Raw genomic sequence first — 11,169 nt, 5'->3', positions numbered from 1 at the left:
TAAATGAGTCAAATGAGGTAAATTGTGGTCAATATGGGTCAAACGGTCATTTTGGGTCAATATTCGTCTATATATTGACCCTCATAGACGAATATTGACCCGAATTGACCGTTTGACCCATATTTACCACAGTTTACCTCATTTAACCCATTTTGAATCCAATTGACTTTCTTTGACTCTATTATATATATATATATATATATATATATATATACACACACACACACATACATACATATATATAGGTATTCACATATCAGTATATATATGTATGTACATATCTATATATAAACTGATATGTACATATGTACATACATACATACATACATATATATATATATATATATATTTATATATATATATATATATATATATACATACATACATATATATACATATCAGTATACATACACAGTAATATCTATAAATACATATCAGTATACATACACAGCAGATACACAGCAGTTTTTTTTTTTTTTTTTGGAGAGGCATTACACAGCAGGTATATATATATATATATATATATATATATCAGCAGGTATATATATACACTGATATGTACATGTATGTATACTGATATGTATATGTATATATATATATATATATATATATATATATATATATATATATATATATATATATATATATATATATATATATATATATATATATATATATATATATCAATTTATATATATGTATTTATATAAATATGTACTTACGTAGTCCTCTGCAGCTTTGTCCCTACACCATCCACCTTTCTTATAAGTTTGGATGTTCTTGAAGTTCTCGATAAGACTCGGAGGATCCTTAGCGGTCTGCAAACACGCATCAGGTCAAATTAAATTCATCTATATACAACTATTAAAATATGACATTGATAAAAAAAGGATCTAAGTAATTTACCAGACGGTCGGCGATAGACCTGCTACCTTGTGTACTGGGATATTCCATTTTCGCCCTATTTTTCTTGTTAGCCGCACAACGAGCTCGATATTTTTTTGAAAGCATCAAGTCCACGAATGGGTCCTACAGATGTTGTTAAACATGGTTGTTTGGATGTTCATACCCACCATTATCTGTGAAATACTTTCTCTGTTCACTCTTTGCATTCTTCCAACGATCCCCGCACATAGAATTTGCCCCAGCTTCCACGGTTCTTTGCTTGCTCCCGCCATCTAGCCGTTTGGTCATGTCAAAGAACCCCTATAACAAAAAGATACATAGTTACAATATTATATTAGTATAATAAGTAATATATTTTATTAAGTTTAAGTATAAATAAGTAAGTAATCTATCATTTAAGGAACCAAATATACTTACACAGATATCAAGCCAGATTTTTTCTTTCTCATCGTCGGGAACCTTTTGCCACGTGTCGTAATGCTTTGGAAAGGACGGGTCCCTAACAACTCCCGCAAGCATACCAATACAGTTTACCATTTCAAACCCTAAAAGTCAACAACAGTCAATAGCATATTTCATGTTATGTATTTAATATTAGTTGACTAAATAGTGTGTAATTACTACAAAACTATCACCGTATTATCACTTATGGTAATGCCATAGTTATGTTATATGTGTACTGATAAGAATTGAAACTATAAAGTTATCATTTTCTATCCCTAGTGTTTTGTCATAGTTAAATTTATATGTGTACTGATAAAGTTGAAACTATAAATTTATTATAGAGGGGTAAATTTCGATGATAAACAATAACTTATCTTTGCAAATTGCATACCAATTGCGATTCCATGTCAACCAATTACAGAGAGCTAATTACTTGTAAGGGGTCATGTAAATGTATAATTCTGGTTCTTCATTTTTGAGTTTATTTAGGGGACAAAAAAACATAATATAAATGATAAGCTTTATTAGGACAACTAATAGCCTGATAACAATTTAAAGGAACGAATGAAATTGTAAAAACAAATTACCTCAAAACTAAATCACCATAATCACTATACCATCACATAATCGTGCAATTAATATCGCTTAAATTGAACTAAATCACCATAATCACTGAACTACTAAATCAAAATCGTATAAACTAACCCAATTTTCAGATTTAAACTAACCCAAAACACCAAACTTTAATTTTGAAAAATAAATGAAGAACATACCTTGTTAGTGATTCAAGATGGAAGAAATGGTTGGATTTGGTGTTTCTTAAACCTGAAATTGCATCAGTTCGCCGATATGTTCGAAGGAAAAAGAGGAGGCGTAAAAGTGAGGCAGTGTAAAAGTGAGGCAGTGTAAAAGTGAGGAAAGAGATCGAGCTTTTTGCAGTTTTTTTTGGGGGACGACAATTGGGGACGACTTATCGTCCCTAATACCCTTGGAGGGAAAAAATTCGCTGAAACCCGCCTGTTTTTTGGGTGAAAATTTTAAATATTTTATATATTTATTATTTAAAAATCTATTTATTTATATTATTTATATAAATTAATATTAACTTATATAATTATTAACTTTACTTTTAAATTTTTTTATAAAATTGATATTTTGTGAAATATTTACTTATATAATACTTATTTATATTTATATTTACTTATATAAATATTTACTTACATACAATAATATTTATTTAAAATATATATTTATTTATATTTACTTAAAATATATATTCCTTAACATAAATATTTTATTTAATTATATAAATATATATAAATATATTAACGTATATAAAAAAGCCATCTAGACATATCGTCGTCATAAACATCATCATCGTTATCATCATCGTCACATATCACCGTCATCGATCATCATCGTCGTCATCGTCATCATTGTCATCATCCTCGTCATCATATACACACTGATATATTAGGCCGTTAGATTACACTGTTATATTACGCACTTAGATTACGCGTTATATTAAGCCGCTATCATCATCGTCACATATCATTGTCATCATCATTGTCACATGTGGCGCCAAATCTTCGGCGGGAAACTTTGGGTGAGAAATCATTGGCGGGAAAACATAATGAGGCTTTTTGGGAGGGAAAATTCTTCTATATAACAACCTCTTATTAATTATACCCTAAACTCTAATTAAACCTCGTTAATTATCATCATCATCACTGTCATCATAATCATCATCATCATCATCGTCGTCGGCATCATCATCATCACCGTCATCGTAATCATCATCATCATCGTCGTCGTCATCATCATCATCGTCATCGTGGTTGTCATCGTTCGTCATCACCATCGTCATCATCGTTACACCGTGACATTACACTGTTAAACTGCACCATTACATTACACCGTCATCATCATCATAATCATCATCATCATTACAACGTTACTGAATTAAATCACATTACAACAACGAACATTAAATGGAAATCATACAAAGTTACTGAAATTAAAATCACACTGATAACGACAAGCATACGAAGATGAGGTCTTGTTTCCCCGCCCAAATGTTTCTCGCCCTAATGTAACGGTATTTATGTGTCGGTGTAATGTAACGGTGTTATGTAACGTTGTTATGTAACGGTGTTTATGTTTCGGTGTAATGTAACAGTGTTTATGTGTCGGTGTTATGTAACGTTGTTACGTGACAGTGTTTATGTGTCGATGTAATGTAACATTGTTATGTAACAGTGTTTATGTGTCTGTGTTATGTAACAGTGTTTATGTGTCGGTGTTATGTAACGGTGTTATGTAACGTTGTTATGTAACAGTGTTAATGTGTCAGTGTAATGTAACGTTGTTATGTAACAGTGTTTATGTGTCAGTGTAATGTAACGGTGTTTAGAACACACAATTGTTAAGTAGAAATTATTCTCAAAAGAAAATACATTAGTTACTTCCAAAAGACAATACATTAGTTACTAGAAATCGAAATTACTTTAGAAACTACAAACTACAACACACTACTTCCAAAAGAAATTACACTAGTTACTTGAAAATGAAACACAACACAAATGCTACCAAACTACAAGTTAACATCAGTTTCAAACTTTTTGCTTGATGTTTTGCGGTTTCAAGTGGACGTATGAGAGCTTTATTGAACCTTAACAATGACTGTATCACTTCAAGCGCCCGATCAGACCAGAGCGGATCAATCCAAATTTGTCGCCTTCTATAACGTTCAGATATCAAGCTTCCGAACCGACCATCACAACCATAATATCGTCGACCGTACTGGTATTCATCAGTCAAACAAGTTTTGATAACCATCTTTGAACCACAAGTTTGACAAGACTTAACAGCCAAAGTTTCCCATGGACCATACTGGTAAATTTCATCCATATTGTTGCAGTCATCTAGTGTTGTGACTAGTGGGGTTGTTATATAGAAGAATTTTCCCACCCAAAAACCACCATCCATTTTCCCGCCAATGTTTTCCCACCCAAAGTTTCCCGCCGAAAGAAAAATACATCAGTTAACAATGTTAGAGTTTGTTTATGGTTTAATTAGGGTTTGATAAAGGTTTGTTTAGGAAAAGGCTTCTTATAGTTGCATGTCTCCTTGACAATTGCCCGACAGATGGTATTATTGTGTTGGTGGGGTATCTCAACTCCAACTCCAATTCCGTTCGAACACACGGACGTCTTATTATATTCTCTTTTAGCTCCTTTTTATAATATTAGTTGCTCTTTTTAAAAAATGATGATGAAAATGATTTTTGACGATGATAAAAAAATACAAGTATCTAAAAGATTTCAAATTAATTCTATATAAAAAATTAAAAATTTCACCAAAATATATATAAAATGTCGTCCCCAATAGGCTTTAGGGGCGACATGTCGTCCCTAAATATGGCGCCAATTTTTTTGTTCTTTTGGAACCAATTTTTTCCCACTGACAAAAATAAAAAAAATGTTTTTTTTTTGGGAACGACCTATAGGGACGACACGTCGTCCCTAAAAATTGGCTCGATTTTTATTGCTTTTTGGAGCCAGTTTCTGACACGAGAAATAATTAAAAAAAATTAAATTTTATTTCGGGACGACATGTCCTTCCTAACAAAATGATCAGACTTTTGGTAAAAAACAGCCCAGTTTTTGTCCTTTAGCGTATTTTTGGGGACAACTTGATGTCGTCCCTAATATTGTCGTCCTCAATGTTAGATTTTCTTGTAGTGAAACCATCCATCGTACGAGGCTACCGCTTCAAGCATAATTGACGGGTAACCATGATCACCTCGTGTATAATGACCCTTCCACCATTGTGGACAATTTCTCCATCTCCAATGCATACAATCGTGACTTCCTAACATCCCTGGAAAACTATGTATTTGAGAATGTTTAGTGGTCAAACGTTGCACATCTTGTGCAGTTGGTTTTCTCAAATATTCGGTAGCGTACAAATGAAAAACACATTTGCAATAATTGTTTAAACAATCATATGAGGTTTGTTCACCCATATACAAATATTCATCAAAAAGATTGGCCGAAGCAGCATAAGCTATTGACGTATGGCAGATGTTACCTTTTGAACAATATTAAAACCAAGTAATCCGGCGGCATCACGTTTTTTTATGAAAGTAAGTAAAATATTCGGGAATCAGAGTTTGAGAAAAATTCAATATACCTTGACATATGCATTCAATACCTTTTACGAAAATAATCATCCGGAAACGTGAGATTGTAGGTCCAATAATCATTATATAAAGCTCTTGCGTGGCCTTCGCGATCTATATGTAAATATCTTCGAGGTGCCCTTGGTACAGGGACAACTTCTTCATCATCGCTTAACTCATCCAATGCCTCAGGTAATTCGAGTGCGCGAGTATCACTAGCATTTGTTGTATTTGTGATCGTTAATAAAACGCTTAGTTCGGGATCGTAATTTGGGTTATTTGGATTCATTTTTTTGGTAAAGAAAAAAAAAAGATTGATAACATGATAGTTTAGGTTGAGAGAGTGTAAAAGATAGGTGAATATGTGTGTTAAAAATGAATTTGAATGTGTATATATAGAATGAAAAAGAAAAAAAAGTAAATTTTTTTATAAAACTAGCCATTTTATATCCGTTAAGGAGTATTTTTTTATTTTATTTTTAATTTTTTCTTAGCCATTTTACTCGTCCAGATTTATGATTAAAAAGGGCGATGAAGAACACGAAATGCCAGGCGGTGGGCTGGGCGATGGGCTGCCATCGGCGCCCAGCAGGGCGGCAGGGTGGGCGGTGGCCAAGGTCTAACCGTTGGGAGGGCTCTAAAGGTGAAATAGTTTGTTAATTGGTGCTTTTGTGCTAGGCTGATGTATATGATCTTTAGTACAGTGGTGTTGTTTCTTGATTTCTTTGTTTGTTCATATGTTAGCCTTCATATGTTTTTTTGTAAGGCCTTAGGATTTTTTTGGAGATTTATATATATATATATATATATATATATATATATATATATATATATATATATATATATATATATATATATATATATATATATATATATATATATATATATATATATCAGTTTTTTCAAAAAATGAAAATGTCCATTTTCTGTTTGATGTTCTCATAAATTTCGTTTTTTCTTGAATGTGTCAGTTTCAAAGATAATTCCTATATACAAATTTAGACTAATCCTAACGCAACGTCAAAGCTTCCTCCATCAACTTAGTCGGAGCTATTTGACGCTCTTGACAATTTTTGACGCTATGGGCGTCAGTTGAAATTTTTACGGAGAAAAGTGAAATGTCAAGTGCTAAGTGGTGGCGTTTGATTGGTGAAGCATATATGTCCGTTGGCAACATATATATATATATATATATATATATATATATATATATATATATATATATATATATATATATATATATACATATATATATATATATATACGTTTTTTAAATTTTAAATTTTTATTTTTTTAAAACATATTAATTTATCTATTTAAACCCATTTCCATTATCAATTTTTACGCATCAAACAACTCATATCTCTCTACAGTTTATAAAATCTTTCACTTTTATATATGGGTTCGTATTTACGTGGTGCCAATTCCAATTCACAGGATATGCGCATTGTTCAACTTATTCAACAATTAGAAGAAGATGAGTCCGATGACGAGTCTGTGCTGCGAATTCCAAGAGTTTGAGGTTACATTCCTAAAGATCATGACGAGGCTGCAGAACGATTGTGGAAAGATTATATTTGCAAGGCGCCAAAGTATTCGCAAAAAAATCTATTTAAAAGGAGTTTTCGTATGCGGATACAATTATTCCTCCGAATAGTACAAGGTATAACTTATTTCCAAAGTGATGATATTCCCAAATATTTTAGTTATTTTACACAACGTTATGATGCTATCGATAGGCCTACTTTTACTACTTTGCATAAATGTACTTCGACTATACGCCAATTGGCGTATGGAACCGCTCCTGATATGTGCGACGAATATTTGCAAATGAGTAAGCAATCATCAATACTGTGTCTAGATTACTTTTATATGTGTGTCATCAATTTGTATGTCGTCACTGTGTACAAAAGTGAATACATGCAATCTATCAATGCACATGATGTTGCAATATTATATAGTGCACACGAGGAGAAACATTGTTTTAGGGGTAATGAGGGTCAAAATCTGAAGGACCCTACAAAATTTGACATCAAAATTTGACTTTTTGGGTTAATGGAGGTCAAAATCTAATATTGCCATGTCACATGCATATTGCACTTATTGATCAAAACATGCAAATCTATCTGTGATGTCACAGGCAGAGCTAGGAATAATCTTATATACATACACAAATACAATAATAATTAAAAAAAAATTAGTAAGTTTAAGCATTATCAACACATGTCCCAATCTTCATCACAGAGTCAAAATACATTCAAATTTTCAATCATGTGACACCAAAACCCCCTCTCAAATAGTAATCACAACCTACTTCAAACCCTCCCATCCAATCCTTCACCTCCACCTTCGCCACCTCCACCTCCACCTCCACCTCTTCCCCTAAATATTCCACCAACCAAAAATGTAAGACCCGAATAATAATTGTACAGTGGTGTAAATAGTGTACATTAAGTGTCGGCTGCAGTGTGTAAGTAAACTGGGTCAGAAGCCGTTCAGACCACTAGTGCGCGCCGCGCACTACTAGAGGTTCGCGTGGCGCACTGCACCTGGGCCAGTATTCTACTTTTTAATTAAAAGTTAAATGAAGGGTATTGTTGTCTTTTCACATGAGGACGAGTTAGGGCTGTAAAGGCCAGTTGTGTGGTGGTTGAAAACACATTCAACACTACACCAACCTTATCTTCAACCCCAAATCAAATTCTAGAGAGAGAAGAGTGTTCTTGAGAGAGAAAGCTTGAATCAAGGAGGAAGAAGCTTGATCCGGGTTAAAGCTCAAGTATTAAAGTTGTTCATCTAGTATTTAGCTACGTTTTGGTTATGGTGGTATGTTCTAACCTTGATTTCCCTATTTTAATTTGTTAAGGGTTAGGGTTTGGGTTAGTGATGAACACAAAACCCATATTTGGTGATTTTGGGTGTTCTTGGGTAAGATTGAGTCATGAAGACTCAATAGTAACTAACCTAGGGTTTCAAATGGTTAATTGGGGTTTATGAGCCTAAATTGGTTATTTCATTACTAGCACACCTAGATGTTTGGTAAATGGGTGTTATGTGGGTTTGTGGATGACCCGAAATGGGTGTGTTGATCTTAAAGTGATCAAATGGGTGATAATTGACCTAATTGTAATAGATAGGTATGAAACACCCAAATTATGTATTAGTTAGTGTTGTTAGACCTAGATCACTAGCTTTTAGTGATATGTGGTGGTCTTGACCTTAATGGTCGATTTTGGCGAAAATGAGGCATTTAATGCATTAAGTCATTAAATGCACATGTGTGAGTTGTTGGCGTTTAGCCCAACTAGTTTGTGTGTTGATCGAGTACTTATTGTATTAGGTACTTTGCTTTGAGGCTTGCGGAAGTTAAAATCTTCACCGAATCGTTAAGGTGAGTGGAATAATTATGCGTATATGTATATGACGTATTTATTTGTGAATGTTATGGTATGAACCACGAGGCGGTAGTACCATAGCATGTATGTGATGTATCAAGTGTGAACCACGAGCCGGTAGCACTATAAACAAGTGTGAACCACGAGCTGGTAGCACTATAAACAAGTGTGAACCACGAGCCGGTAGCACTATAAACAAGTATGAACCACGAGCCGGTAGCACTATAAACAAGTGTGAACTACGAGCCGGTAGCACTATAAACAAAGTGTGAACCACGAGCCGGTAGCACTATAAACGAGTGAGACTCAAATGCGTATGGTGTGAACCACGAGCCGGTAGCACCATAGCATTATGGTTAACCATATTATGTTGATGGATATTGTTTAGCATGCTATATATATATTGTGTTTAGTATATGCTAATGTGATGTTGTGATAGTATACGAGTTGTTAGCATTATGAGTATGACGGCATGCTATTTGAGTTATATTCTCGTATGAGGTATTTGGTAGGTGCGAATGCAAATAGATGGGTTATATATGTGTATGTATAATTGTTGCACTCACTAACTTTGCTTACCCTCTTGTTGTTTATCTTTTTATAGGCTCCAGCGGAGACAAGGGTAAGGGCGTTCGTTTGGACTAGAGATCTCGCTTTGTTTGTTAGGGGACGCTTTTGGGGTGATATCTTTTGGAGTTTGACCGAGAATTGGGTAGTTTAACCCCCAAACACCATGCTCATGTTGTCGTTTGGAATTTAAACTAATGTGGTTCAAACTCTTGTTTTGTATGAAACTCGTAAAACGGCCGATGTGAGCCCCGTTTTGTAAAACTAGTTTAATGATTGAATCGTGTTAGTTTTACATATAAGAACATGTTGTGAATAGCGTTTCATCTGAATATGTCGGGAAGTGGGTGATCTTTATTTGAAAATTGACCGATTCGGACAGAAGCTGAAAGAGCCTGTGCGCGCCGCGCACCCTATGGTGCTGCGCGCCGCGCACTATACTGTATATATATATATATATATATATATATATATATATATATATATATATATATATATATATATATATATATATATATATATAAATTTCACGTATTCGGTTGGTTATTGGCTTGGGTTGTTACAAGTGGTATCAGAGCATGGTCTAAGGGATTTAGGCGACTTGAGATAGGTGCCTAGACTTAGACTTTATTGTGTATGCGCGTTATGCGGGACTTGTAGGAGACGGGTCGGATCGGGGATTGGTTAGTGCCTAGGTTTAGGTGAACTAACTATGCGATAATTGTTTTGTGTTGTGTCTTGCAATCATCAAGCGAGATAGACGTTGTACTAGCGAGTTAATGCGACCTGATCGCGTAACAATGATTAGCTACCATTGTTACGGGTTCAAATCGTGTCGAACAAGCGATGTACGATGATTGTTGAGCAAGATGGGGCGGTGAGGTGTTCATGTGTATTGTGTCATGTCTTTTTGTTCATTATTTAATTTACTTCGTTTTATAGAATGAAGATGAGAAATGGACATGATACCAATGAAGGAGGCACGAGCGAGGACGTTAAACTCACGACCAAGGTTGAGGCCATCTTTAAAAAGCTAAAAACGGAATTTCTTGACGATGTCCGAATGGTTTTCAAAGAATCGGTTGATGGGCAAGTAACCGAAATGATCAATGAGCGAATGAATGCCACGATCGAGGAGGCATTAGAAACTAGAAACATTCATCCTCGTGGTGAAGGGGGTGATGGTAATGGTGGTTATGGAAGGCGAGACTTCCACTACAAAAACTTCAAGGATGCTCAACCTCCTATGTTTAATGGGGTGAGGGATCCATTGAAGAGCACATGTTGGATTTCCGACATTGAGGGGGCTTTCCGTACCGCGGAGTGTCCTCCCGAGAAGAAGACGAGGTATGGTTCTAGCATGTTACGTGAAGAAGCTAAGTTGTGGTGGGACGATAAAATTAAGTTTTATGGTGAAGAGCAATGCATGAGCTTAATGTGGGAAGAGTTTAAAAAGGAATTCTTCAAAGAATACCGAACTCCTTCGACCTTAATAAAATCCGGGACGAGTTGCACAATTTGCGACAAGGTTCAATGGACTTGGTTACTCTCAAGTCGACCTTCTTGTCAAAGACACGTTTTTGTCCGGAATATGTTGGTGATGATCACAAGTTGATGTTAGATTTTTATCGTACCCTAAGCGATGAGTTAAAGCGTAAGATTAGTCGGGGAATG

Source organism: Rutidosis leptorrhynchoides, chromosome 5, assembly GCF_046630445.1.
Source record: "Rutidosis leptorrhynchoides isolate AG116_Rl617_1_P2 chromosome 5, CSIRO_AGI_Rlap_v1, whole genome shotgun sequence".
NCBI classification, from domain to species: Eukaryota; Viridiplantae; Streptophyta; class Magnoliopsida; order Asterales; family Asteraceae; genus Rutidosis; species Rutidosis leptorrhynchoides.
This window is presented reverse-complemented; position numbering follows the sequence as displayed.